Source organism: Cricetulus griseus, chromosome 2 (assembly GCF_003668045.3).
Source record: "Cricetulus griseus strain 17A/GY chromosome 2, alternate assembly CriGri-PICRH-1.0, whole genome shotgun sequence".
Taxonomy (NCBI): Eukaryota; Metazoa; Chordata; class Mammalia; order Rodentia; family Cricetidae; genus Cricetulus; species Cricetulus griseus.
Genome location: NC_048595.1, coordinates 105202347 through 105226575, shown reverse-complemented (window position 1 = coordinate 105226575; position 24229 = coordinate 105202347). Strand labels below are relative to the sequence as shown.

The 24229-nt window shown below is 37.0% G+C and overlaps 1 pseudogene; it reads left to right on the top strand.

Moving 5' to 3' along the window:
• The first annotated feature begins 7328 nt into the window (after positions 1-7328).
• On the top strand, positions 7329-8346 carry LOC100761864 (annotated as a pseudogene).
• Positions 8347-24229: the final 15883 nt, after the last annotated feature.

Genomic DNA, 24229 nt, shown 5'->3' with positions numbered 1-24229 from the left:
GGTCTTAATCTTCCAAATCCTAGACCCACCATACAAGACAGGAGGTGTCTCTCATAATTCCATTATGTTTACTTTCAGTTCATTCATAGTCTTGCAATTTATCTCCATATTTTTAAACAATGCTTCATTTCAGCCTTTTTAGAACAATGTATAAATATAGTATCTATATACTTTGTCATGCTGCTTTTATGTCATATAATGTATTATAAATACATTAATGCTTTTATATCTATATTAGATTGATCTATTTATGATGACTTTTAAATACTGATGCTATTGGAGATTTGAGTTGTTTCCAGCATTTGATAAATATGAATGGCTGCATTGTAAACATTCTTGTATCAACAACAAATGTGTTTCCACTGGGGTGAAACAAGGTGCTGTGATTCAACCTCAGGATCTTGGCATATTAGGTAACAACTCCATTACTGGGAACGTTGTCCTCGGCCCTCACAAATGAGGATTTCTATGGACTGTGCTTTGGAGTTAAACCTTCTGAAGAAAATAGAAGGAACACACTGTAATTATTCCCAGAATATGATATAGAGCTTGCTGAACATACTGTCCCAATTACAGCCCCTCCAACTAAACAGGAGATTCTTGTAGCTCTATTTCTTCATTAGCTAACTTTATCGACCAGCATTTTGCTGAGGACTCAAGCTTAGGCTTCCTCTACATTCAATAATACTTTGGTTTCCTCATGTGTGAAATGCTTGTTTTAAGTCACTCATCTGTTTTTATTGGGTTTTCTGTGCTTTTGAGCTGGTTTCTTCATCTAAGGTGTGGATAACAGTTGTTCCCTAGTCATACATATCACACATATTTTGTAGTCTATGAATTGTGACTTTATTAAATAGTGTTTTTGAAGAAGACAAAATTACAGCCATAATTTTAACACCACTGAATTTATTAATCTTTTTCTTTCTCGTTACTGCTCTTTGGGTTGTGTTTAAGAAATCTGTTACCACTAAGGACACTAATATATTCTTACCCATTATCTTCTAAAAGCTTTATGGCTTTGCTTTTCACATTTAGGTTTTTAATCTACCTGGAATTGATTTTTTATATGGCATGAATGCTTTTGCTATTATGCCATAATTTTTTAAAAATCGAACATCCACAAGGTCACTATTATCATTTAGTTTATGCCTCTACAATTGAGAGGGTGGTAGCCTGACACAGAGGCAGAGTGATGCTGGATAAGAAATGAGAACCACCTCCCTATTTTTTAAGAAAATGTAATTAAGTCCCCCCTGTGTGGCAGGGTGTTTTACTTTCCTAACCTCAAAAAGCTCATATGATGCTCAAAGCAACCAAGAATGGATTGCTTAGAAGATTTAGCAAAGGTCCACCGGTAGTATAAATTTGAGCAAACATTTTTTTTTTCTTTTACGTTTTTAACTTTTAAAAGCATCTGCCCCCTTTGTCACTCAAGATTAGGGATTTTATGAACCTGTTCATTCATCATTTTATTGCGTTTAATTTAATATGAAACTTGCATTTGCCTAGAGTTTTCAACTATGACATTTTTCCAATTTTATTTCCTTGAAAATAGACTTTTTGGGGGGAGTTGAGACAGCGTTTCTCTGTGTAGCTTTGGAGCCTATCCTGGCACTTGCTCTGGAAACCAGGCTGGCCTTGAACTCACAGCGAACCTCCTGCCTCTACCTCCCGAGTGCTGGGATTAAAGTGTGCGCCACCAACACCAGGCGAAAATAGATTTTTCATGCAATATATTTATTAAAGGTTCACTTCCCCAACTCCTCTGAGATACTCCCTTCCTCCCCTTCCATCCAAATCCACCCACCTTTTGTTTCTCTTTAGAACAAGCAGACATCTAAATAATAACAATAAAATAAAACTAAAAAAAAGAGGCAAACCAGAATAGGACAAGAAAAATAGTAGAAAAGGAGCCAAAGAAAACAAAAATAAAAGAAAAAGCACAAGAAACTTGATTAGACAGAGAGCCACACATGTTCGTAGCTACTATTATATTTTACTTACTCAATTTCACCCCAGTTTCTTTACATGTGAAGGGCTGAGCCTCCCCTTCTACACAAGCTTAATATTTACATATTATATTACAATGTTTTATTCAGGGTGCATACAGTTGACAGTTTCTTAGAGTATCAAGTCTTACTGAACATGTGCAGGCCCATAACCAGCATCAGAGATGTTGACCACGTCCAGTGGACCTGGTGGGGCTCTTCTGGGTTCTCACTGAATCCACACTATGGCTGGAATAAACAGCTACTATCTTTGCTTCCCCAATTCACAGCAAACAACCTTCTAACACCATCTCCAACCAAAGAGAATCCAATCCATCTGATGTGCTATTGTAGCTGACCAGCTGAAGTTGATGGTGGAAGGAATTTTAACAATTAAACATATCTGATACTGATTCATCAAGAATAAAGAACCAGCAAAAATGAGTAATTTTTGGATGCAATGTGCATTTTTAATTATGCAAAAGTAAGCTACTAAAAATAAACTTCAATGCATCAAAAGAAAACTTTAAAGTTTATAATTCTAGAATGTGTCCAAATAGAAAATCTAATACAAAATATTACTTTTATTTGTATAGTAGGAACAATTGTATGATGAAATATTGAAAGCTGTTTTCATGTTTTTAAGAGGATCATTAGGAATAAGAATACAAATATTTAGTAATGTTGGGATTTGTTTCTTTTTTTATTTTTTATTTTTTATTTTTGAGATAGAGATTCTCTTTATAGCCCTGGCTGGCCTGGAACTTGCTTTTTAGACCAGGCTTTTTTTCAAAACCCTTATACTAAAAAAAAACTACAAATCACTGTTTAATGAGAAAGGAAACACAGGGAAATACAGTACTCTCAAGTGTTCAGTGCTGCTCGCACGTGCATTTCCAGTGAATTTTTTTCAATGCTTTCTGCTAAGTTCCTCCCCTGGAATTCCTCTTGCTAATCAATCTTCCTCTGTTAATTCTTTGCACATTTTTGAGTATACAATCAAGGCAAAGTTTATTTATTTATTTATTTATTTATTTATTTATTTATTTTAGTTTTTCGAGACAGGGCTTCTCTGTGGCTTTGCAGGCTGTCCTGGAACTAGCTCTTGTAGATCAGGCTGGTCTCAAACTCACAGAGATCTGCCTGTCTCTGCCTCCCAAGTGCTGGGATTTATAGGCGTGTGCCACCACCCTCGGCATAGGCAAGGTTTTTATAAAGACAAGTATATACCCATCTTTTAACAGGGCTGAAGTACTTGAGTAAGATTTTTTTCTCATATTGATGCTGGGAGATGGATGATCAATTTGCGTTGGGGGCAGCTATTTGTGCTGCATAAACATTATTCAGATTCACTCCCAACTATTTCCATAGCACTAGTGGCTAAATTGTGTCTAGTGATTGCCAAACTCCCTCAGGAGGCAAAAATTTCCCCAATTCAGAGCCATTAGCCTAATATGTCATTTCCTGAAACAGGCATTGCATTATTCAAGTGGTCATTTTCCCTTAGCCTTTTCATTTACTGATTTCAAACATTGTCTTTTACTGTAATCTTTACCAATGCTTTATAATAGATTGACTCATTTATAATTTATAGGAACTATCATGTCCATTTGAGTTATTCATTTATTTCCTAATGATTATAGAATAAATCTCAAATTTCTCAACATGACACTTAAATATCAACCTTGCTCTCCAGCCATGACTGTTGTCACAGTGATATAATCTTGCTTTACACTGGTATCTATTTGTCTATCTATCTATCTATCTATCTATCTATCTATCTATCTATCTATCTATCTATCTATCTATCTATCTCAGCATCTCAGTCTGCAAATCTTGCTTCAAATACAGGCATTTGACATTTACTTATTATCAGTTCTTTACTTTGCATTCCTTCTGAATTTAATTTTTCCTATATTTCACTTCGGCCTTCAGCTTTTTCCTCTATGGTATCAGTACTTACTTTCTCTATGTACTTGTGTTAATACTGGTAAATTTAAGTTATAGATGCACATTTTTTTTTTGGTTTTTTGAGACAGAGTTTCCCTGTGGCTTTGGAGGCTGTCCTGGAACTAGCTCTTGTAGACCAGGCTGGTCACAGAGATCTGCCTGCCTCTGCCTCTCCAGTGCTTGATTAAAGGCGTGAGCCTCCAATGCCCGGCTTAGATGCACAATTTTTAAAATAAAGTATTTGGGTGTCCCTAATTTGATGGTGCCTAATTATTCTTGTTATCTGTCTTTCTCAAACAAGACCTTCTTTCTGAGAACTGCTGGAGGACATCACCAAGCATCTGTCTGTTATTATGTCTGGTTGTATTTGCTGCAAAAAATTGTTATCTAGTGTGTTTATCTCTAACCCAGTCACACATACTTTTTCTTTGAAATTGTAGTTATTTATTTAGAATACAAATTTGAATTTTTCACATATCTGTTTACAGTGGTCCAGTTGGTCATTAAAAGACAGAAATGATTTCTGAATCATTGAGCATGGTGTTTGAGGCCTTTTGTAGTGCATGTCTACACATTTTGCTATCTGACACATGCACCATATATTCAGTTTTGTTATATTTTTTCATTTTCTTATACAGACAAGGAGGCTGAACAAGAGGTGTATTCTTCACCCTAGATCTTTCAGTTTTCACACATTCTCTCTCACTGTACCCACAAAAGACTATTACTTTTAAAAGTTGATATGCGGGCTGGAGAGATGTCTCAGAGGTTAAGAACACTGACTGCTCTTCCAGAAGTACAGAGTTCAATTCCCACACACACACACACACACACACACACACACACACACACACACATATATGTATATATAAAATCTTTAAAATGCTGACATAGTTACATAAGCAATCACCATTCAATTTAGTCCATATAGTAGCTACCACCTTCTCTCCCCTAGCTATTGTGGTATGTGTGTGTGTGTGTGTGTGTGTGTGTGTGTGTGTGTGTGTGTGTAGTGTGAAGATAAAAACTAATACTCTTAAGCAATTTTCAACACACACATACATACTACTATATTTATCAAGCTATATATCTACATGTTAGATTCCTCAGTTTACCTTACAAGTCTATTTGTGTTCCTTTTGGTTAACATATCTTTTTTTTCCTTCTCTTCATAACTTTTAGTGGCTATTATTTCATTTTTTACTTCTATAATTTGATATTTTTCACATACTCATTTAAATAGAATCATGAAAATTTGTATTTCAATGTCTGGAATATTTCAATTAGCATAATTTTGTTCAAAATGATTCATATTAGTATAAATGGTAGGATTTTCTTCTTTTATGAGGTTGAATAAAATTCCATTGTAAATTATTTTCAATTCATTAATCAAAAAATACTGTGTTATTGTAATGCCCTCGCTATTGTAAATAATGCTGAATAAAACAAACACATGCAGGTGTACTTTTATCATCTGTATTTTTTCACATACATATAGCTTAAAATTAACAAAATAGATAACTGCAAAAGCAATCAAAATCTGATTCTGAGATCTGGCAGCATTCAGAAGTAAACATCAGAAACCTTCATGTAACAGTTTTAGCTGTGACTGTTGGATGGTGGGGAAGTCATTCAGCTCTTCTGTCCTTCCTTAATTCTTTAGCAGGGTAAGATAGAAGGGGAACATAGATTTTTATTGTCAAGTAGTTCTCATTTGAATTTAGTATCCACTTTCAATAGAACTTAATAATAATTAGGCAATCATACTTACGAGTCCACATACATATATGCATATAACCACAATTAATGAAAAAAGGACCACAGATTTGAAAGAGAGCAAGGAGTGGTACATAGGAAGGTGTAGAGGGAAGAACGAAAGGAGAAGTGTTTAATTATATTACAGTTCTAAAAACAAAATAAGTAATCCAAAATCAAAAAATAGTAAAGAGACCCCAAACTTTAACAGACTTCATTATTTCTGAAGTTTTGAGTCTACTTTAACTATTTTTCTTAGACAAGTAACAATTCTGGCTATTACTATGACCTTTAAAGATGAGCAGCCAGTGGTGCCAAGGCTTAAATCACTTGGCCATATCAGCGAGGCCGTTAAGACTTTTTTTCTGAGTTTTTCTTGTGTTATACTAACAGATTCAAATCAGTGGGGTCCTGAGGCTGAGTCTTGGTTTTTGTAAACAATTGTAGAAGCATTCACCTAGAAATAATTTGCTTGTGGGAATGCCTAACATAGACTATTTTAAAACACAATGTTGGGACTTATATTTCTAGAGCCATAAAACCATGTTGGCTCTATCATTGAGATATGATTTATTATTCCATAGCAAGAGACACAAAACAGTTTGATAGAAAGACCAATTGAGCAAGAGCTCAATTCAACATTTATTCTTCTTCCTGCTTTTTGGGGCTACACCAATTCTTCCTACAGAAAACAGAATGCTACGTCTTCTTTACTTTCTTTTTTTAAAAAATCAATTCCTGATGGTGATTGTGACCCAGAAGAGGCACTTTCACTATGTAAGTTAAGTTTTTTAATGGATTCCGAAGGAGACACAATCAGGAGGGAAGTGTAAGACTGGAAACCAGGACAGAGAGCAAAGCAATGAGGATTCTCAGGTAAAACTCAAGACTGTGACACTGACTGCTTGAATAGCCCTTGGAAACCTGGGTCATGAAGACTAGGAAAGTTCTCAACTGTTGTTGAAGCAGAATGTGATTTCTTTGAGGAAGTGTTTATTCGTGGTTCATATTCATGCCCATAGTATTCTCTGTCAGTAAGCAGAACAATTACCTAATAAATATTTTGGGAAAACAGAGATATAGAATCCCAGCTCTGTTCCTTATTTATACAAAATTTGGTAAAATATCATTTTTCTCTAGCATAAATTTGATGAATTTTCACTTTATAGGATTATCTTAACATTCTCATGTACTTGTAGTTTATTGAGACATCAGTAAATGCTAATTTACCATCTGCAAATCTTGAATAAATCAATAAATATATGATCTTTAGACATTAGATTTTGAACCTAGCATGTTCTGGAAATGGCAAAATGTTTGAATTACAGTGCACAATATTTTTCAAAGGTGCTCTAATAGTAGATAAACTGTGGATAATGTTTTAGGGATAGAGTAATGTCATGTTAGAGATTATAAATTACATAGACAATGATTTTGATGTTTTGTTCTAACTGATAATTGTGGGCTCTTGTAGTGGACCATGCTCTATTTGATATTAAAGTTGGAAATATCCATTAAGTAGAAATAAGAAGGTTGACTTTGTTTTTATGAACTAAAAAATTAGCCTTTCTGCCCTGCACTGGGACAGGGGCATTGTTCTAGATCCCCCTTGTAACTTAAAGAGAAACTTACACAATGTCTGGAGCCCCTGATGTCCTGTAGATGAGGGAGGAGAATGTCCTCAATTACCTTGCTACAGGAACCCATTTAGGTGGTACCAACCTTGACTTTCAGATGCAACAGTGCATCAATAAGAAAAAAGTGATGGTATCTACATCGTTAAGTCTGAAGAAGACCTGGGAGAATCGGCTGCTTGCAGCTGGGGCTATTGCTGTCATTGAGAACCCGGCTGATGGCAGCCCCATCTCCTCCAGGAATACTGGGCAGTGACCCTTGCTTAAGTTTGCTACTTGCACTGGAGCCACTCCAATTGCTGGCTGTTTCACTCCTGGGACCTTCAATAACCAGATCCAAGCATCCTTCAGGGAGCCACAGTTTTCATTCTTTTTTTAAAATTAATTTTGATTTAAATTGAAAACAACCTTAGTTTACATATCAATCCCAGTTCCCTCTCCGTCCCTTTCTCCAATTGTCCCTCGTCATCCCCTATCCAATCCCACATCAACTCCTCAGGGAGGATTAGGTGCCAAGTTTTCTAGTGGTGACTGATGCCATGCCCTTCAGAGAGGCGTCTAATGTCAACCTGCCCAGTATCTCTGTAACACAGACTCTCCCTCTGCGCTGTGTGGACACCATCCCATGCAACAACAAGGGAGCACATTTGGTGGGTCTGATATGGTAGATGCTGGCCCTGGAAGTCTTCCACGTGAGCATGCATGACACTATGTCCTGTGCGCCCCTGTGGGAGGGTTTAACTGACCTTTAATTCTACAGAGACCCAGAGCAGATTGAGATGGATAAAAAGGCTGCTATGACCAAGGAGGAATTTCAGGGCGAATGGACTGCACCAGCGCCCGAGTTCACTGCTGCACAGCCAGAGGTGGCTGTCTGGTCTAAGAGTGTGCAGGTACCCTCCACACCCATCCAGCAGTTCCCTGCTGACTGGAATGCTCAGCCAGTCACGGAGGATCGGTCAGCATCTCTCACAGCACAGGCCACCAAGTGGGTTGGAGCCATCACTGAGTGTTCATGAGCTGCTCTGCCGACACCTGAGCAAAGGGGGAAAAGGTGGAAGGAAAATAAAGTTCCTACAAGCTGTCTAAAAAAGAATTAATAAATTAATTTAGGGTGTGTGTGTATCTGTATGGCTGCATTTTTGTATGTCTGTGCTTGTGTGCAACCACGAACACAGGAATATAGGTCCTGTGGAATCCAGAAGAGGGAAAAATTCACCAAAGATGGAGTTCTGGGCAGTTGTAATCTGCCCAATGTGAGTACTGGGCACTGAATTTAGGTTCTCTTCAAGAACATTACATGCTCTTAACCACTAAGCCATCTTTCCATCTCCCAGAAAGTTCCTTTTGAATGTGATGATGCTTCTAGAAGTCTAAACATCAAATTCAGTCTGGATCAGAGCTGCTACTGAAAATAGGATTTAATGTGCCTACAGATGTGTATTAAATACTGTCTTGATGAGACTTTCTGCTTGATTCAGTAGAGGAACGAAGGGCATCAAGTCAGATGAGGCATAAACCCAGAGCAGGTGGAAAATTTTATCCCAGCAAAGGAGGAACTGATGTGACCCCAGGGATGCAGAGTAGAGGCTACATCAATAAAGGGATTTTATATATGTAATAGACAACTTTATTTTTATGGTAGAAGACAAACAAAGGTCAATGTTTTGGGCTTAGACTAAAGTCCAAATACTATGTGTAAATTGTTAAGAAGAACCCACTAAATCAAAGAGTTGGAAACAGAAGAGTTCACATAAGAATTAAAGTGACTATAAATACCTTTTGGGGGAAATGATGCAGACTATTCTATTGAGAAAACATTCTATATGTGGCAATGTAACTTTAAGGAAACATCACTTTGGTAATACTAGGATTCTTCTGTTTTAGAAATTGATTAGTACTACCCATATTTCATTTAAGTAAATGGAAGAATTCGTTGTCTCTCGGCTAGGAAGAGAACATGCTCACCCAGATGAGAAAACAAAAACCGCTTCAGGAAAATCCTGAAGAGGGGACAGAAAGATTTTAAGAGCCAAAGAACCTGAGATTTTTCTGTGAGATTGTTTACTTATTACACATTTTAGGAAAGATTTTCCTTCATCCAATGGGTTAGCTTGTCACCAATTTCAAAAGTAGCTGATAATGTGTTTGAGAATGTGCTTGTGGATCTGCATATATCCCTTTCCTTATGCTAACACCATGATACTGTTATTATTATAGTTTTATAAGTTTTGAGCTCAGTGAACTTGAGAATTAGAATTTTGTTTTACCTATGTGATACTTTCTATTAAATTTCAGCAGTTAATAATTTTTTTTAAAAAATAGCAGAAACTGCATAGTATCCATCTGAAAACAGTTGATTCCACTGAGTGTAATCTATAGTATAATGTTAATAATAACAATAATTAAATTATCCTGTGTTAGATTGATAAATAAGTTACAAAGTGTCTTTCATGAATAATTATAGTTTTCATGAACAAATACCTGTATGTCCACAGCAAAATAAATCTGTTTAAGCTTGGGAGACAGTTGGGAGTTTTTCTTTGGAAAGCCTTTTGCCCTTAAGAACACGAGCCAAGCCTGAGATTATCTGTGACACTTGAGTGAGCTAAGCACGTCTGCTTTGGTGGACCCAAGAAATCAGCTCAGTCACCTGGGTACAACCCTACTTCTCTCAGTATTTTCTCTGTTAGTCAAGGACAAAGAAGATTCTGGGTAAACAGTGTAGAAAGAGTAAATAACAGGGAGACTGCTGTCTTCGGTTCCCACTAATGTGCCTTCTAGCACTTGCTTTTCTGGTCCTGAGAGTCCAATCCTTCCTTGTCCTGATAATGGCATTTTCACAGCTTCCTGTGGTAAATAGATTGTTCTAAAAATGCCATTTTAATAGAGTGGGCTTTCCTGAGAATCCATTCTAAATGTTCCCTCTCTATTTTCCCCTAGTCCATCTTCCTTGTAGGGTGATAATTATTGACCAGTTCTAACCTCTGCAGACTGATGCATTCTTCTGGGCTTTTATAGCTTCACATGTTTGCTTGATAGTACAATTCGTTTGTGTCCTCATAACCTTAGCTTGACACATCTGTATTCACACCACCTCATTCATCTTTATTTGGTTTCTTACAGCATTCAAAGTTCTTATCCTTGGCTAAGATCATTTAAAAATAAACTCCAAAAACATAGCTAGTTAAATTGCTCCTGATCCATGTTCTTAACTTTTCGGACAGATTTCTGTGAAAGATAACAAAAAGATTAACGTAACAAGTGAGATTTTACTTTGTTTGGTAAACAAAACTATGAGTGATTTAATTCCCTGTGGATGATAGGACATTTGTCCTATAGCTCATTTGACCTTCAAAGCTGCTCTTTTTCTAGACAGTGTAATATTCATTCCAAAGCCATGACCCGAGATTCTCCTCACTGGTTTCCATTAAAGGACAAAAAAAGAATGGAGGCTGAGGACCTGTTCTGTATCTTCCCCAGAGAACAAACTCCTCCCATCTAGGAAATACAGCAAAAGGTTCATAGCCTGAGCAGCCTGGATGGAGATAGGGGCATACACACACAGCATATGAGAAGCTTAAGCCTTGCATATCATCTTAGATGATTGTTGTGAAGGTTAAAGAGAACAGTGTTTAAGAGACAGTGTTTGAATACATGCCATGAATGCTTTTCAAATGAATTCATGACATGGTTTTTATTCTTCATATTCTTGTCAAGGGTCCAAATACAACATTTAGACACTAATTCCGATCCTGTAGATAAATGTTCCAACGGTGCTATTTCTTCTTATACCTCCTACTGTTAAAAATATAGCACATTCCAAATAGTATTTCTCAATAGTAAATGGTATTGACTTATTGCAAAATGTGGCTCACATTAATCATGATGATAGCTTCCCTAAAATAATTCTCCCTAGGAAAATTATCAATAATAAACAAAAATGAAGGCATCACACTGGACCTAGTGATCAGACTTCTGTATGGAGAACTTCCCCTTAACCCTCTCCCAGTGTCCTTTGCACAAATTCCAAATTCACCTGTTTGCATCATTGACATCATTAAGAATACCAGAATGATAAAAGTGTGTAACTTGAAATTGACATAATTTTCCAGAATCTTTCCCTTCAACCACATTGCCCCTTTGGTGACACACTCTCCTATTTATGAGTCATATCAATAAAGTTCTTCTAGCTGGTTTTAGCTTCTTCACTCACAAAAGGTTGCAAAAATAATAATCTCTCCTTTAAGTGCTAATTTAAAAGATTAAAAAAATAATGTTAATCAAGCACTTTATACAAAATATCACAGTTTGAAGTCTATTTTAACAATTTTATTATCATTACATGATAAGGTTTAAAAATTTAAAGTGAATATGCCTGTTATAAATGAACTAAGACAAATACTAAATAGGTTTAGAAGTAAACATAAAAAGAGCTTCCTGGACTTAAATGAAGCTGTGTCTAAAATGAAGTTTGAATTATATACAATTTTTGCAGAAACCATTCAGTGGTTTTTGAAATAATAGTTAAATGAGAGACTGACATGGAAGCTAAAGTTTGAATTTTTTTGGATAAACTTTCTGTGATAAACTGCAGGATAAAAATAGCCAAACTATTGTCCATCTTAAGATTTTAAACTTTATGTAGCCAACAGAGAAGAACAAAAATGATGAAAATGGAGACTAAGGGAACCTTGGGACCCAGGTTAGTATAGAGAATTCTAAGGAGATAAGCAGAGCAATGAAAATAAAACATTTTCTTGTTGTTGAAAGATACATAAGAAATTTTCAAACAAAAACTTCACATTTAAGGGGATCAGAAATGTTGGAATTTCTGTGTCATAAACTGAAGTTGTTTCTAGAGGTCTTGAAACTCAAAAAAACAAAACAAAACTGTATTCATATTTCCCTCCCAATCTGCCACAAATTATGTCCTAAAAATGATTACTGGCTAACATCATCACTGACAAATGTTGCAGTTTGGTCTCTGTGGGAAATCAGATGCTGAAAAGAACTTCATTTTCAGAAGGAGCCATTTGGTCATTAGTTGTGGAAGGGAGATGAAGGATGCATGGCTTGGGAGTGGGACAGATAAACATGATGACTCTGCTCATCCAGCAGTCTGAGCTGCCACCAGTTGGGTACCCTACTTAATATGGCCCTCACATGACAAGGCTGTCTCTTTATAATCTGGTTCAGTAACAACACAAGGAGGCAGACCTTGGGTCCCACAGTTCTCATACATAGACAATCCTTGAAACCATGAACAGATGAATGGTGTCTTTAAGGGCACAGGCACAGACAGCTTCGAGGAGATATTTGTTCTTCCATTAAAGTGATTTTGAATGGTGCCTCCCCATGTCCATCCTAGTGACTCATGGAAGTTCCCAAATTCCTGGGGTCTAGACCCACACAAGTGTGCATTCTGTCTCTTTCAGATGCAATGTATGGTAGAGAATGACTTCCACAACTGCATAAATATTATGTACCTAATCTTGTGGAAAAGAGATTTCCCAAAGGAATCCCTTAGTAAAGTCCTAAGTCACAAATCTATACTGAGTATTCTACATGTCTACATACTCAGTAGCAACTTCCAAACACTTTAAAACTTCACACTTCTCTTTCATTATCACCTGATTTGCAATAGTAATCTATAGCCTGTAGGTATTTTCCCTCCTACTTTTATTTTATGTTTTCTCTTTTGAGTTTACAAAATCTTACTACAAATTCAACCTTTTCTAAAAACAAAACAAATATAAAGGGCAAATCTTTCTACCCAAAGTTGTACTTTAAGTATTCTGCCTGACCTGCACCTGCTCCTCTAAGTACATGATCTGATTTTATTCAGAGTTTTTATTAGCTTTCTTAACTCTTTTGTTCATCACAAATACCAATTCTTTCTGTTATGACAATTCAAGAATTTAGTTTTCTTTAAACAAATAAACTGGATTCTGTGCCACAAATGTGAACAATGGGTAGCTCAACACAGTTGCAAAAATTCTTTACCCTGCCCTTCCTTGGGCCCAACTTCTGCCTGCCCACTCTGGGAAATCCCGCCCCGGATTCTGCAGGCAGACTGAATCTGTCCCTTAGGACCGAGGGACCCTGATTCTTCTGAGATCACTGGACCACTCCGCCCCTAGGCAGTACAGAGTGCAGAGAGTGCAGAGGTGAGCTGCTTTGGCCCCTGACTTGGGCACAACTTCTGCTTGTCCACTCTGGGAACTCCTGCCCAAGGGTCTGCATGCAGGTCAACTGGGCCCCTAAGGACCAAGCAACCCAGAGTGGGCTGACATCTCTGTGCTAGTCCTACATTCTCCCACCTGGAGATTGAGTGCCTCACCCACATTATAATCCATTAGAATATTGGAGCCAATTGCACCCACCTGAAGAGAACCCTGGACCCATACACACCAGGAAAGGAAGAGACACCACCTGCACCCACTGGAAGAAGAGATGGGAAGACGACAATATAAGGACACATCCAACAAACAGGAAAAACCAATAGGGACTCTACACCAGCAAGACCTGATCAATCTAACACAGATGAAGCAGAAGAGAGCAACCTTAAAAACAACTTTATGCAGATGATAGAGAACCTAAGAGAGGAAATGAGGAAATCCTTCAGAGAAATGGAAGACAAGACAAACCAAAAGATGCAAGAAATCAAGGAAAGCCAAGAAAATACAATTAAACACCTGAAGCAAACAGTTCAGGACCTGAAAACTGAAATAGAGACAATAAAGAAAACACAAACTGAGGAAATGCTAGAAGTGGAAAAACTGAGTAAACAATCAGGAACCACAGATGCAAGCATAACCAACAGAATACAAGAGATGGAAGAGAGAATCTCAGATGGTGAAGATAAACTAGAGGAAATAAACTCATCAAGCAAATAAAATCTTAAGTCCAACAAATCCTTAACACAAAATATACAAGAAATATGGAACACCGTGAAAAGACCAAACCTAAGGATAATTGGTATAGAAGAAGGTGAAGAAATCAAACTCAAAGGTGCAGAAAACATATTCAACAAAATTATAGAAGAAAACTTTCCCAACCTAAAGAAAGACATGCCAATGAAAGTATAAGAAGTCAACAGAACATATTGGAAAAATCATCCACCATGACCAATAGGCTTCATCCCCGGGATGCAGGGTTGGTCCAACATTCAAAAATCTATCAGTGTAATCCACCATATAAACAAAGTGAAGAAGAAAAACAACATGATCATCTCACTAGATGCTGAAAAAGCCTTTGACAAAATCCAACATACCTTTATGATAAAGGTCCTGAAGAGATCAGGAATAACAGGAACATACCTGAATATAATAAAAACAATATACAGTAAACCAACAGCCAACATCAAAATAAATGGAGAGAAACTCAAATCTATTACTCTAAAATCAGGAACAAGACAAGGCTTTCCACTCTCTCCACATCTCTTCAATATTGTCCTTGAAGTTCTGGCTAGAGCAATAAGAAAAGAAAAGGATACTAGGGTTATACAAATTGGAAAGGAATAAGTCAAGCTTTAATTGTTTGCAGATGATATTATAGTCTACATAAGTGAACCAAAAAACTCTACCAGGGAACTCCTACACTTGATAAATACCTTCAACAAAGTGGCAGGATACAAGATTAACTCAAAAAAAAAAATAGTATCCCTACCATATATGGATGATAAATGTGCTGAGAGAGAAATCAGAGAAACATCACCTTTTACAATTGCCACAAACAACATAAAATACCTAGGGGTAACACTAATCAAAACATGAAAAACCTGTATCACCAGAATTTTGAGTCTTTAAAGGAAGAGATTAAGGAAGATACTAGAAAATGGAAGGATTTCCCATGTTCTTGGATAGTAGGATCAACATAATAAAAATGGCAATCTTGCAAAAAGCAATCTACAGTTTCAATGAAATCCCCATCAAAATGGGGATTTTTGCACAATTCTTCACAATTCTTCATAGAACTTGAAAAGAAAATTCTCAACTTTATATGGAAAAAAAAAGACCCAGGATAGCCAAAACAACACTGTACAATAAAAGAATTTCCAGAGGCATCACCACCCCTGTTTTCAAGATCTATTATAGAGGTATAGTCCTGAAAACAGCTTGGCATTGGAACAAAAATAGACAGGTAGACCAATTGAATCTAGATGAAAACCCTGATATTAACCTGCACACCTATGAACACCTGATCTTTGACAAAGAAGCCAAAGCTATACAATGGAATAAAGAAAACATCTTCAACAAATGGTACTGGCATAACTGGATGCTGGCATGTAGAAGAATGTAGATAGATCCATATCTATTGCCATGCACAAAACTTAAGTCCAAATGGATCAGAGACATCAACATAAACCCAGCCAAACTAAACTTATTAGAAGAGAAAGTAGGAATTACCCTTGAACAACTTGGTACTGGAGACTGCTTCCTGCACATAACACCAGTAGCACAGAGACAGATCCACAATTAATAAATGGGATCTCCTGAAACTGAGAAGCTTCTGTAAGGCAAAGGACACAGTCAATAAGACAAAACGACAGCCAACAGATTGGTAAGATATTCACAATCATCCCCACATCCAACAGAGTGCTGATCTCCAAAATTTACAAAGAACTCAAGAATCTAGTCTCCAAAACATCAAATAATCCATTTAAAAAGTGAGGTACAGGACTAAATAGACAATTATCAATAGAGGAATCTAAAATTACTGAAAGACACATAAGAAAGTATTCAACATCCTTAGCCATCAGGGTATTGCAAATCAAAACAACTCTGAGATAACCATCTTACACCTGTCAGAATGGCTAAAATCAAAAACATCAATGACAGTTTATGCTGGAGAGGTTGTGGAGAAAGGGGAACACTTCTCCACTGCTGGTGGGAGTGCCAACTCATACAGCCACTTTGGAAATCTGTATGGCGATTCCTCAGGAAAATGGGAATCAGTCTATCAAAAGATCCAGCAATTCTACTCTTAGGCATATACCCAAAAGAAGCACATTCCTACAACAAGGACATCTGTTCAACTATGTTTATAGCAGCATTATGTGTAATAGCCAGAACCTGGAAACAACCTAGATGCTGCTCATCCAAAGAATGGATAGAGAAAATGTGATATATTTACACAATGGAGTACTACTCATTGGGAAAAAAAAGTAATGGAATCTTGAAATTTGCATGCAAATGGATGGAACTAGAAGAACCCATTCTAAGCGAGGTAACCCAGTCACAAAAAGACAGCCATTGTATGTACTCACTCATATGTGGATTTTAGACTTAGAGTAAAGAATTGCCAGCCTGCAGCCCATGCTGCAGAGAGGATGGTAAACAAGGAGGACCCTAAGAGAGACAGACATACATAGTCATGGTCACCTGGAGAAGGGGAAAGGGACAAGGTCTCCTGAGAAAATTGGGAGCATGGGGGGAGGGGAGAGTGAACTAGGAGAATGAGATCCGGAAAAGAGGAGAGGTGAGGAGGACATGACTGGACAGTGAGGTTAAGTTGGGGGAAAGAACAGAAGAGAGCAAGATAAGTGATAATATAATAGAGGGAGACATTGTAAGTTTAAAGAGAAATCAGGCACTAGGGAAATGTCTGGAGAGCTACAAAGATGACACCAACTAACAATCTAAGCAACAGAGGAGAGGCTACCTTATATGCCCTCTCCTGATAATGAGATTGATGACTAACTTATATGCCATCCTATAGCCTTCATCCAGCAGCTGGTGTAAGTAGAAGCAGACACCCACTGCTAAACCTTGAACTGAACTGAAATCCAGATGCAGAGGAGGACTGATGAGCAAAGTATGGTCCATACCAGGCTGGTGAAACCCACAGAAACAGCTGGCCTGAACAAGGGAAAACTCTTCGTCCCCAGAGTGACAGCCGAGAAACCAGCATGGGACTGATCCAGACTCTCTGAATGTGGGTGTCAATGAGGAGACCTTAGAAATCTATGGGGCCACTTGTAGTGGATCAGTACTTATTGCTATCATAGGAATGAACTTTAGGAGCCCATCCCACATAGAGGGATACTACCTGAGCCTAGACACAAGGGCATGGCCTAGGTCCTATCCCAAAGAATATGACAGACATTGAAGATCCCCTGTGGAAGACCTCACCCTCTCTGAGCAGCAGAAAGGGTATGGGATGGGTAGTGTTTTAGTTGAGGGGGCATGGGAGGAGGGGACCGGCGATTGACATGTAAAAATAATTGTTTTCTAATAAAATAGGAAAAAATAGTTTCTACAATAAAAATTTCTTTATCCTTTCACTCTGAATAGTCATTGAGAGAATTGTGTATAGACACTGACTTAAACAGAGAATGTGCTAATGCCAATTCTTTTCTTCTGTGCTGCTATATCCTCAGTCAGTTGCACAGGACTCTATCATTGCTTTTGGCCAAACTTCTCTTTTCTCCACAATCTCCACTCTTCTCAAGTCTTCTTTTATTTGCTGGTATTGTAACATATTCTACACTAATTGCAACATAGTGATTTCTTCATTAGCAGAGAAAGCATTTTTTTCCAAAATAAATTCTCCCATGGGTTTCTTTCCACAATTATATTTAACAGATTTGATTGAGGAAAGAAATCCGAGAAATAAGTCAGTGGAGGAAAGAATAAATCCAGCTCAACTCCAGAATGATGCCACAGCTCGGTGTCTGAGGGTCTGGAAGAATGCTTCCTGGAGATTCCTAGAGTCAGATTTATTAGTGGAGAGTAAGAAAGGGAGAATGTGGTTTCATCAGGCCTAGAATTGCTCTGTTTTAATTTATTTTAATTAACTAATTATTCCTTTATATAATACTGGGTGGGAGGTGAGTCATATTTCCTGTTTTTGAGACCTCCTAGTTCCATGCTCTTTGACTGGGATTGATTATTTTCTGCAATTCAGTGGACAACAGTTTTTCCTGAAGTGTTTTCTGGTTGCTTTATGACCATGGTTTGGGAGTGAGGGATTTTCTTTTTAAAAATCAGAATAATTATTAACACATTTTTAAATTCTTTTCCTTCTGTAAATAATTTTTTGCAAAAAAACCAAGTTAAAAAAAACAAAATATTTGATGTGATTCTTTTTTTTTTTTGCTTTTAACTCCACTTGCTTTTTTAAAAAAAATAGATACTATTCAATAATCCCTGATACCATGTGCTTAGAAAAGGTGTCCTAACTTACTTACTGTTGACATGGTTTAAAATGATGACTAGGAGCAAGTAGTGGAGGGAAAGATTTGTTTAGCATATATTTCCAGATCATAGTTTACCACAGAAACTCAAAGCATTGTGAACTTGGAGACAGGAACACAAAGAAAAGTCCCAGTGGAATGTTGCATATTGGCTTTTGCAGATTGACTACTTTTTTAAATTAATTTTTATTTAAATTAAAATTTATGTAAATTAAATTTACATACAAATTCCAGTTTCTTCTTTCTCCCTCCTATCCTCCCATTGCCTCCACTAATCCCCAATCTCACCCCCATCTACTCATCAGGAAGAGTGAAAGCTCCCATGGGGAATCATCTAAGTCCATCACATCATTTGGGGCAGGACCTAGGCCCTCCCCCAAGTATCTAGGTTGAGAGAGTATCCCTCCATGGGAAATGGGCTCCCAAATCCATTTGTGCACGAGGGATAAATACTGCACTAGGGATAAATTCCACTGCCAGAGGCCCCATACACTGTTTGATGCCCCCGCAATTGATTTATTATGTATCCCAGAAAGACCTGTTCAAGGATGGCACTAACCCCAGTTAGTTAGGCTCTCCCACATCAATTAGCAATCAAGAGACAGACATGAGTATAGGCAATCAGCTGGAGGCATTTTCTCAATGGAAATTGAAATTCTTTTTTCCAGATAATGCTAGCTAGTGTCAAATTAACAAAAACCCATTCAACACATAAGGGCATTAGATTCCTGATATTAAGCATATGCATTTGATTTTTTTCACTAGATTCTAAGATTATGTTAGAAATGCTGTTGTCTACTAGAAGTTGGGCTTCAGGTCAGTGGTAGAGCGAGTTCAAGACTCTTGGTTTGATCTCAAATCCAGAAAAGGAAGAAAATGAGAATGCAGAGGAGTATAGAGATGAGATGAAGGAGGTAGAGAAAAGGAAGAGTGAGCTTGGGTGGAAGGGCTTTGAAAAGACTATATACCACTAAAGATTCCTGTGGCCCTCTAAACTATAGCACTGTGTGGACTGTACTTCAATTACAGCATTCTGAGGATATAAAGTTTGGTATGAAAAATACATGGTGGTTTGTTTGTGGTTTGGAGATGGAGCTCATCCTTAATATTTTAGAAAGATGAGACCTGTGGAAACTCTGCTTCCTTGTCTAGTGACTTGAGAAAACTTCCTTTCCTGCCTTAATGTTCCTAATATCAATTTAATGTCAGACTCAACCTCATATTGTCCTCAGGCTTAGCTGCTGCGGATCCTTTGAAATATGCAGCATATATTTGGTTTACAGCATTTGGCATATCGTGTGTGTGTGTGTGTGTGTGTGTGTGTGTGTGTGTGTGTGTGTGTGTGTGTGTGTGTGTGTGTTCATAACCACATAATTCCCAATATATTAAAACTATGTTAAAACAGTCAATTCCAAAAAAACAGAGCTATGGCTCTGTTTAGCCCAGAACATTTAGCCCAGAAGATAATGCACAAACTGAATTATTTAAGACCAGAGAGAAGGCTGTAGCCTGTGTATTGTATAAATTCTTGTTCCAAAGATACTTCTGTGTGACATCTTACATTATAAGTAACTGTGTCAGACAAGGATGTAAGTCTTGTGAATGGCAAACTATTTTAAATCTTAAGTAACAGCAGACAATGTACTGATACTTTTTCCATCTTGGAGTCTTGGCTCTCCAGAGAAATTAACTCCAATGTTTCTCTCTTCTCCTCTTCCTGGCTCTGTCATTATAAGAAATTGGCTCAAGTGATTATGGAAGCTAAATCCTATAATCTTGAACTGGATTAAAGACTTAAATATAAGACTCGACATGATAAAACTCCTTAGAAGAAAACAGGAAAAAAAGCTTAACTCTATTGGACTTGGCAATGATTTTTTTGTGTCAGAAAAGGAACAGAATCAGGAGCAAAAATAAGCAAGTAGGATTATATCAAACTAAAAAGCTTCTGGTGCAGCAAAGGACATAAACAAAGACCAAAGGGAAACACAGGATAGGAAGTATTTGTAAGCCAGATATCTGGAAATGGGTGTCTCCAAAATATAGGCATCACATGTACCTCTATTGAACATGTGAACAAAGGACACCTGAGAAGTGCTAAAGAAAATTGGGTAAAGAAAAAAGAACTACCACAGGATCCACATTCTTGTCTTGCATGTAACTGCAGGAATTAAGATCAGTGTGTTAAAGGGAAAGCTGTACTGTTATGTTCTTTGAAGCATTATTCACAATAGGCAAACAAGCCATCTGTGAATATATGTGGTGTGCATGAATGTATGTATGTATTATTTATACACATATGCAATGGGATGGTTTTTGACCACTACAAAAAAAGAAATTCTGTGCCTCCCCACAGGAATGAGAGTAGGCTAATTCAAGTAATTCATATAGACAAAGGCAGGTGTTATCTTAGTTGCAAGTTGGCCCTAGAAGCATCAGACTCAGAAACAAAGCTGAATAGTGATTGTCAGTGGATAGATGGGCAAGCAGAAATATTAGACAAAATACACAAACTCAGTTCTAAGATTTAATATTATCTTATCCCTGGTAAATACTATTCTATTGATTGTTTGAAAGTTACCACAAGACTAGAGAGTCTTTACCTCCTCTGGCCAACAGAACTACTATGTACCTTGCTGGTAGTTCTGTTCATGTAGTAAGCATGTCATTATTATATAGGCTAATCAGAACACAAGACCCCCTGGCCAACTTATTTAATTTTTGCCAATTAACTATACTTTAATAAAACTGTATTTGATTTTGGAAAAACACAACAAACCCTGGTTAGTTTGCCAGAAAATGCTAATTCAAATATTTTTTTTAATTTAAAAGTGTTTAAAATGCTTTAGTAATGCATTAATTGTATATAATAGCATGTTTTTGTTATGACACTTGTATGCAGTATAGGGTGTGATTTATCATAGCCATATGCCACACTCTTTCACTCTCCAAGTCTTTCTCTTTCCAATGAGCTCCCCTTCAACTTTCATGTAGTTTCCCCCCTTGTTAATTCAATGTGTTTTTATAGAGCTGCTTACTTTTGTATAGATGAGGGACAATTTACAGGAACATGGGCATCTTAATAGTGACTGTATGACTGATGAAAATGCCTCTCACTCACCCAACAGCCATTAACTGCCTATGGATTCTCTAAGAGGTGTGTGATCTCATAAGCCCCTACCCTCTCCATGACTAGCTATAGCAGGACCCTATCATTTGCTGTTAATGACAACTGGTGTGAATTCAACATCACAATTAGGACCAAATCATTCCATAGCACTGTAGTCAATCTCTTAACTCTCACTTCCTTCTGTCTCTGGAATGGTAATCCTTTAGCCTTTGGTGGGAGTGGGGGTGGGGTGATGATTATATTGCATTTGGGGCTGGATACTCATGTCACTTTTCTCAGCATGTTGATCATTTGGGAGTTTAGGTAGTAACCGGCATGCTCTGCATTAAGAAAGGTCTCTGAGAAAAGCTGCCAGCAGCATTGCTTTGTGGGGATACGTGTAATTTGAGGGATATATTATGCCCATTTATCAAAACAACATCCCTACTAGAGACTACAACCTCCCAAGCCATAGGCTTTTGATCATGTAAATCAATCTAAGATATATACCTTTACCAGGGAACCTCAATCCAACTACAAAGTGACTGGTTACTACTAACTAGCAAATTTTAATGGGAAATTTTGCCGATTGCATAAATACATTGACAACTTAAAGATACACTTTGATAACCATAATCAAGCGATTATCTTCTTAAGATTTGCTTCTTTTATAGATGATTATGTTTGATAGCAATAATTAGTATCAAAGTTTCAAATCAAATGAATTAACTGTGTAGTAGCATTCAACTTCGTATTTAACTAAGAATTTCAAAATATAGTGTTAGTTGACTGATATTTGTTGTGGAATTCTTATGTGCTCTCATGTAATTCCTAAACATCAGTGTTGCTATGTGCATACTATTCTCATAATGGAGATATAGTAGTACCAGCATCCTGCTTCCAGGAATGTCTTTGGCCACATACATCCTCCATCTTTTTTTTCTACTTAACTCTTAGAATCAATTTCACTGCAACTACACTAACTTACAGAAACCTTGTTTGATTTCCCTCAGGAATTACTTAGTTTATTTTAAAGTTTATTTTATGTCCTTGAAAAGTCACTGGATGTAATTTTGTGTACACTTCTGTGATCATTCATTTATTTATTCATTCATTCATTCATTCATACATTCATTCATTCATTTTGGTTCTTTGGGACAGGATCTCAAGTATTTCAGACCATTATGAACTCTGAATTTCTGGTCCTCTTGCCTTTACCACCCAGTGGCTGAGATTATAAGATAGTACCTCTGTTCTTGGTTTACGTGGTGCTGGTGATCAAGCCCAAAACTTAGTTTGTGCTAGGTAGTTACTCCTCTAGTTGAATTATGCTCCAATCATTATTTATTTGATATCTACATCCCAGTGCCTACCCCAATGACTGTAAGCATCAAGTAAACTGGTCAATGAATGCCAGTGTCTATCTGCCTCTGGCAATTTACTGTCACTTGATTCATGTGGGAATGAGTGAAGTGTCCTTAAAATTTTCACTGTAAATGAATACCAATTCAATTCCTGAGTTAGGGATCTTAGTATAGATTAATGTTTTGATTCTTAGTGATAGCTCAGCTGAATACAGAAGAAATGTGACTGGTATGCTAAGCTTTCAGCAGTGAGTTATAATGCAGGAAATTAGACCTTCCCATTCCCAATGTTCAGTTGTAAATACTCCCTGTTGAATAAGTTTTAGTTGTGCTGATTTCTTGGCATTTGTTCATTGTCTCCAAGTCAAATTTGTTCAACATCTCCATGCCAGAAACTTGGCTTTTTTGGTTGAAGATTTTGTGAGTTATAAGGTAATATTTTCTCAAAACAAAATTGTACAATATAATAAATATAAAATTGGATGCAAAAGAGTTACTCTGTTAGGTGATAGAATATACTGGGGATAATATTAACATTAATAAGACCAGAAATAATATAAATAATTGCTATTCAAAGAAATAACCAAGCCTGGGATGATGATGGCTCAGTATGTAAAAATGTTTGCTCCCAAGCCCAAGGACTTGAGTTTGATAACTGGGACTCACATAGTAGAAGTAGAGAGATGAGTTGAGCAATTTGTCTTCTGGCACCCATACAGGGACCATGGTTTGTACTCACATACATGCACACACAACAAACAAATACTTTTAAAAGGAATATATGTAAATATGGATGATATTCAATGAATTAAAAAAAAACTATTGCTAGTCAATTTCTGTCTTGCTTTGTCCTAGTAATAACTCAGACTCTTGTAAAATTTCCTGGTTTGACAACAGAGTTCTTACTACCAATAACAAATTTGAATGGAAAAACATATGGTTCTCATGTAGGTCCCATTAAGCAACTATTCACATTTTTATGCGATATGACCAGTCTCCTGAAATTGCTCTCAGGATTGCAGAAGGAAACTGTTGAACTGAGGTACCTTTGCACTCCCATAGTTGTAACAACACTGTGTTAGTGTCCCTTGTGTAAATACTCTTGAAATTTTCCCTTCTTGACAAAATCCATTTGTCACCAATATTTGTTGTTTACCCTCCTTAATGGAATTTATCAAAAATGCCATGTTACTAACTCTTTCTTACTAGGTGGTGGTCTGTTTTCTTCA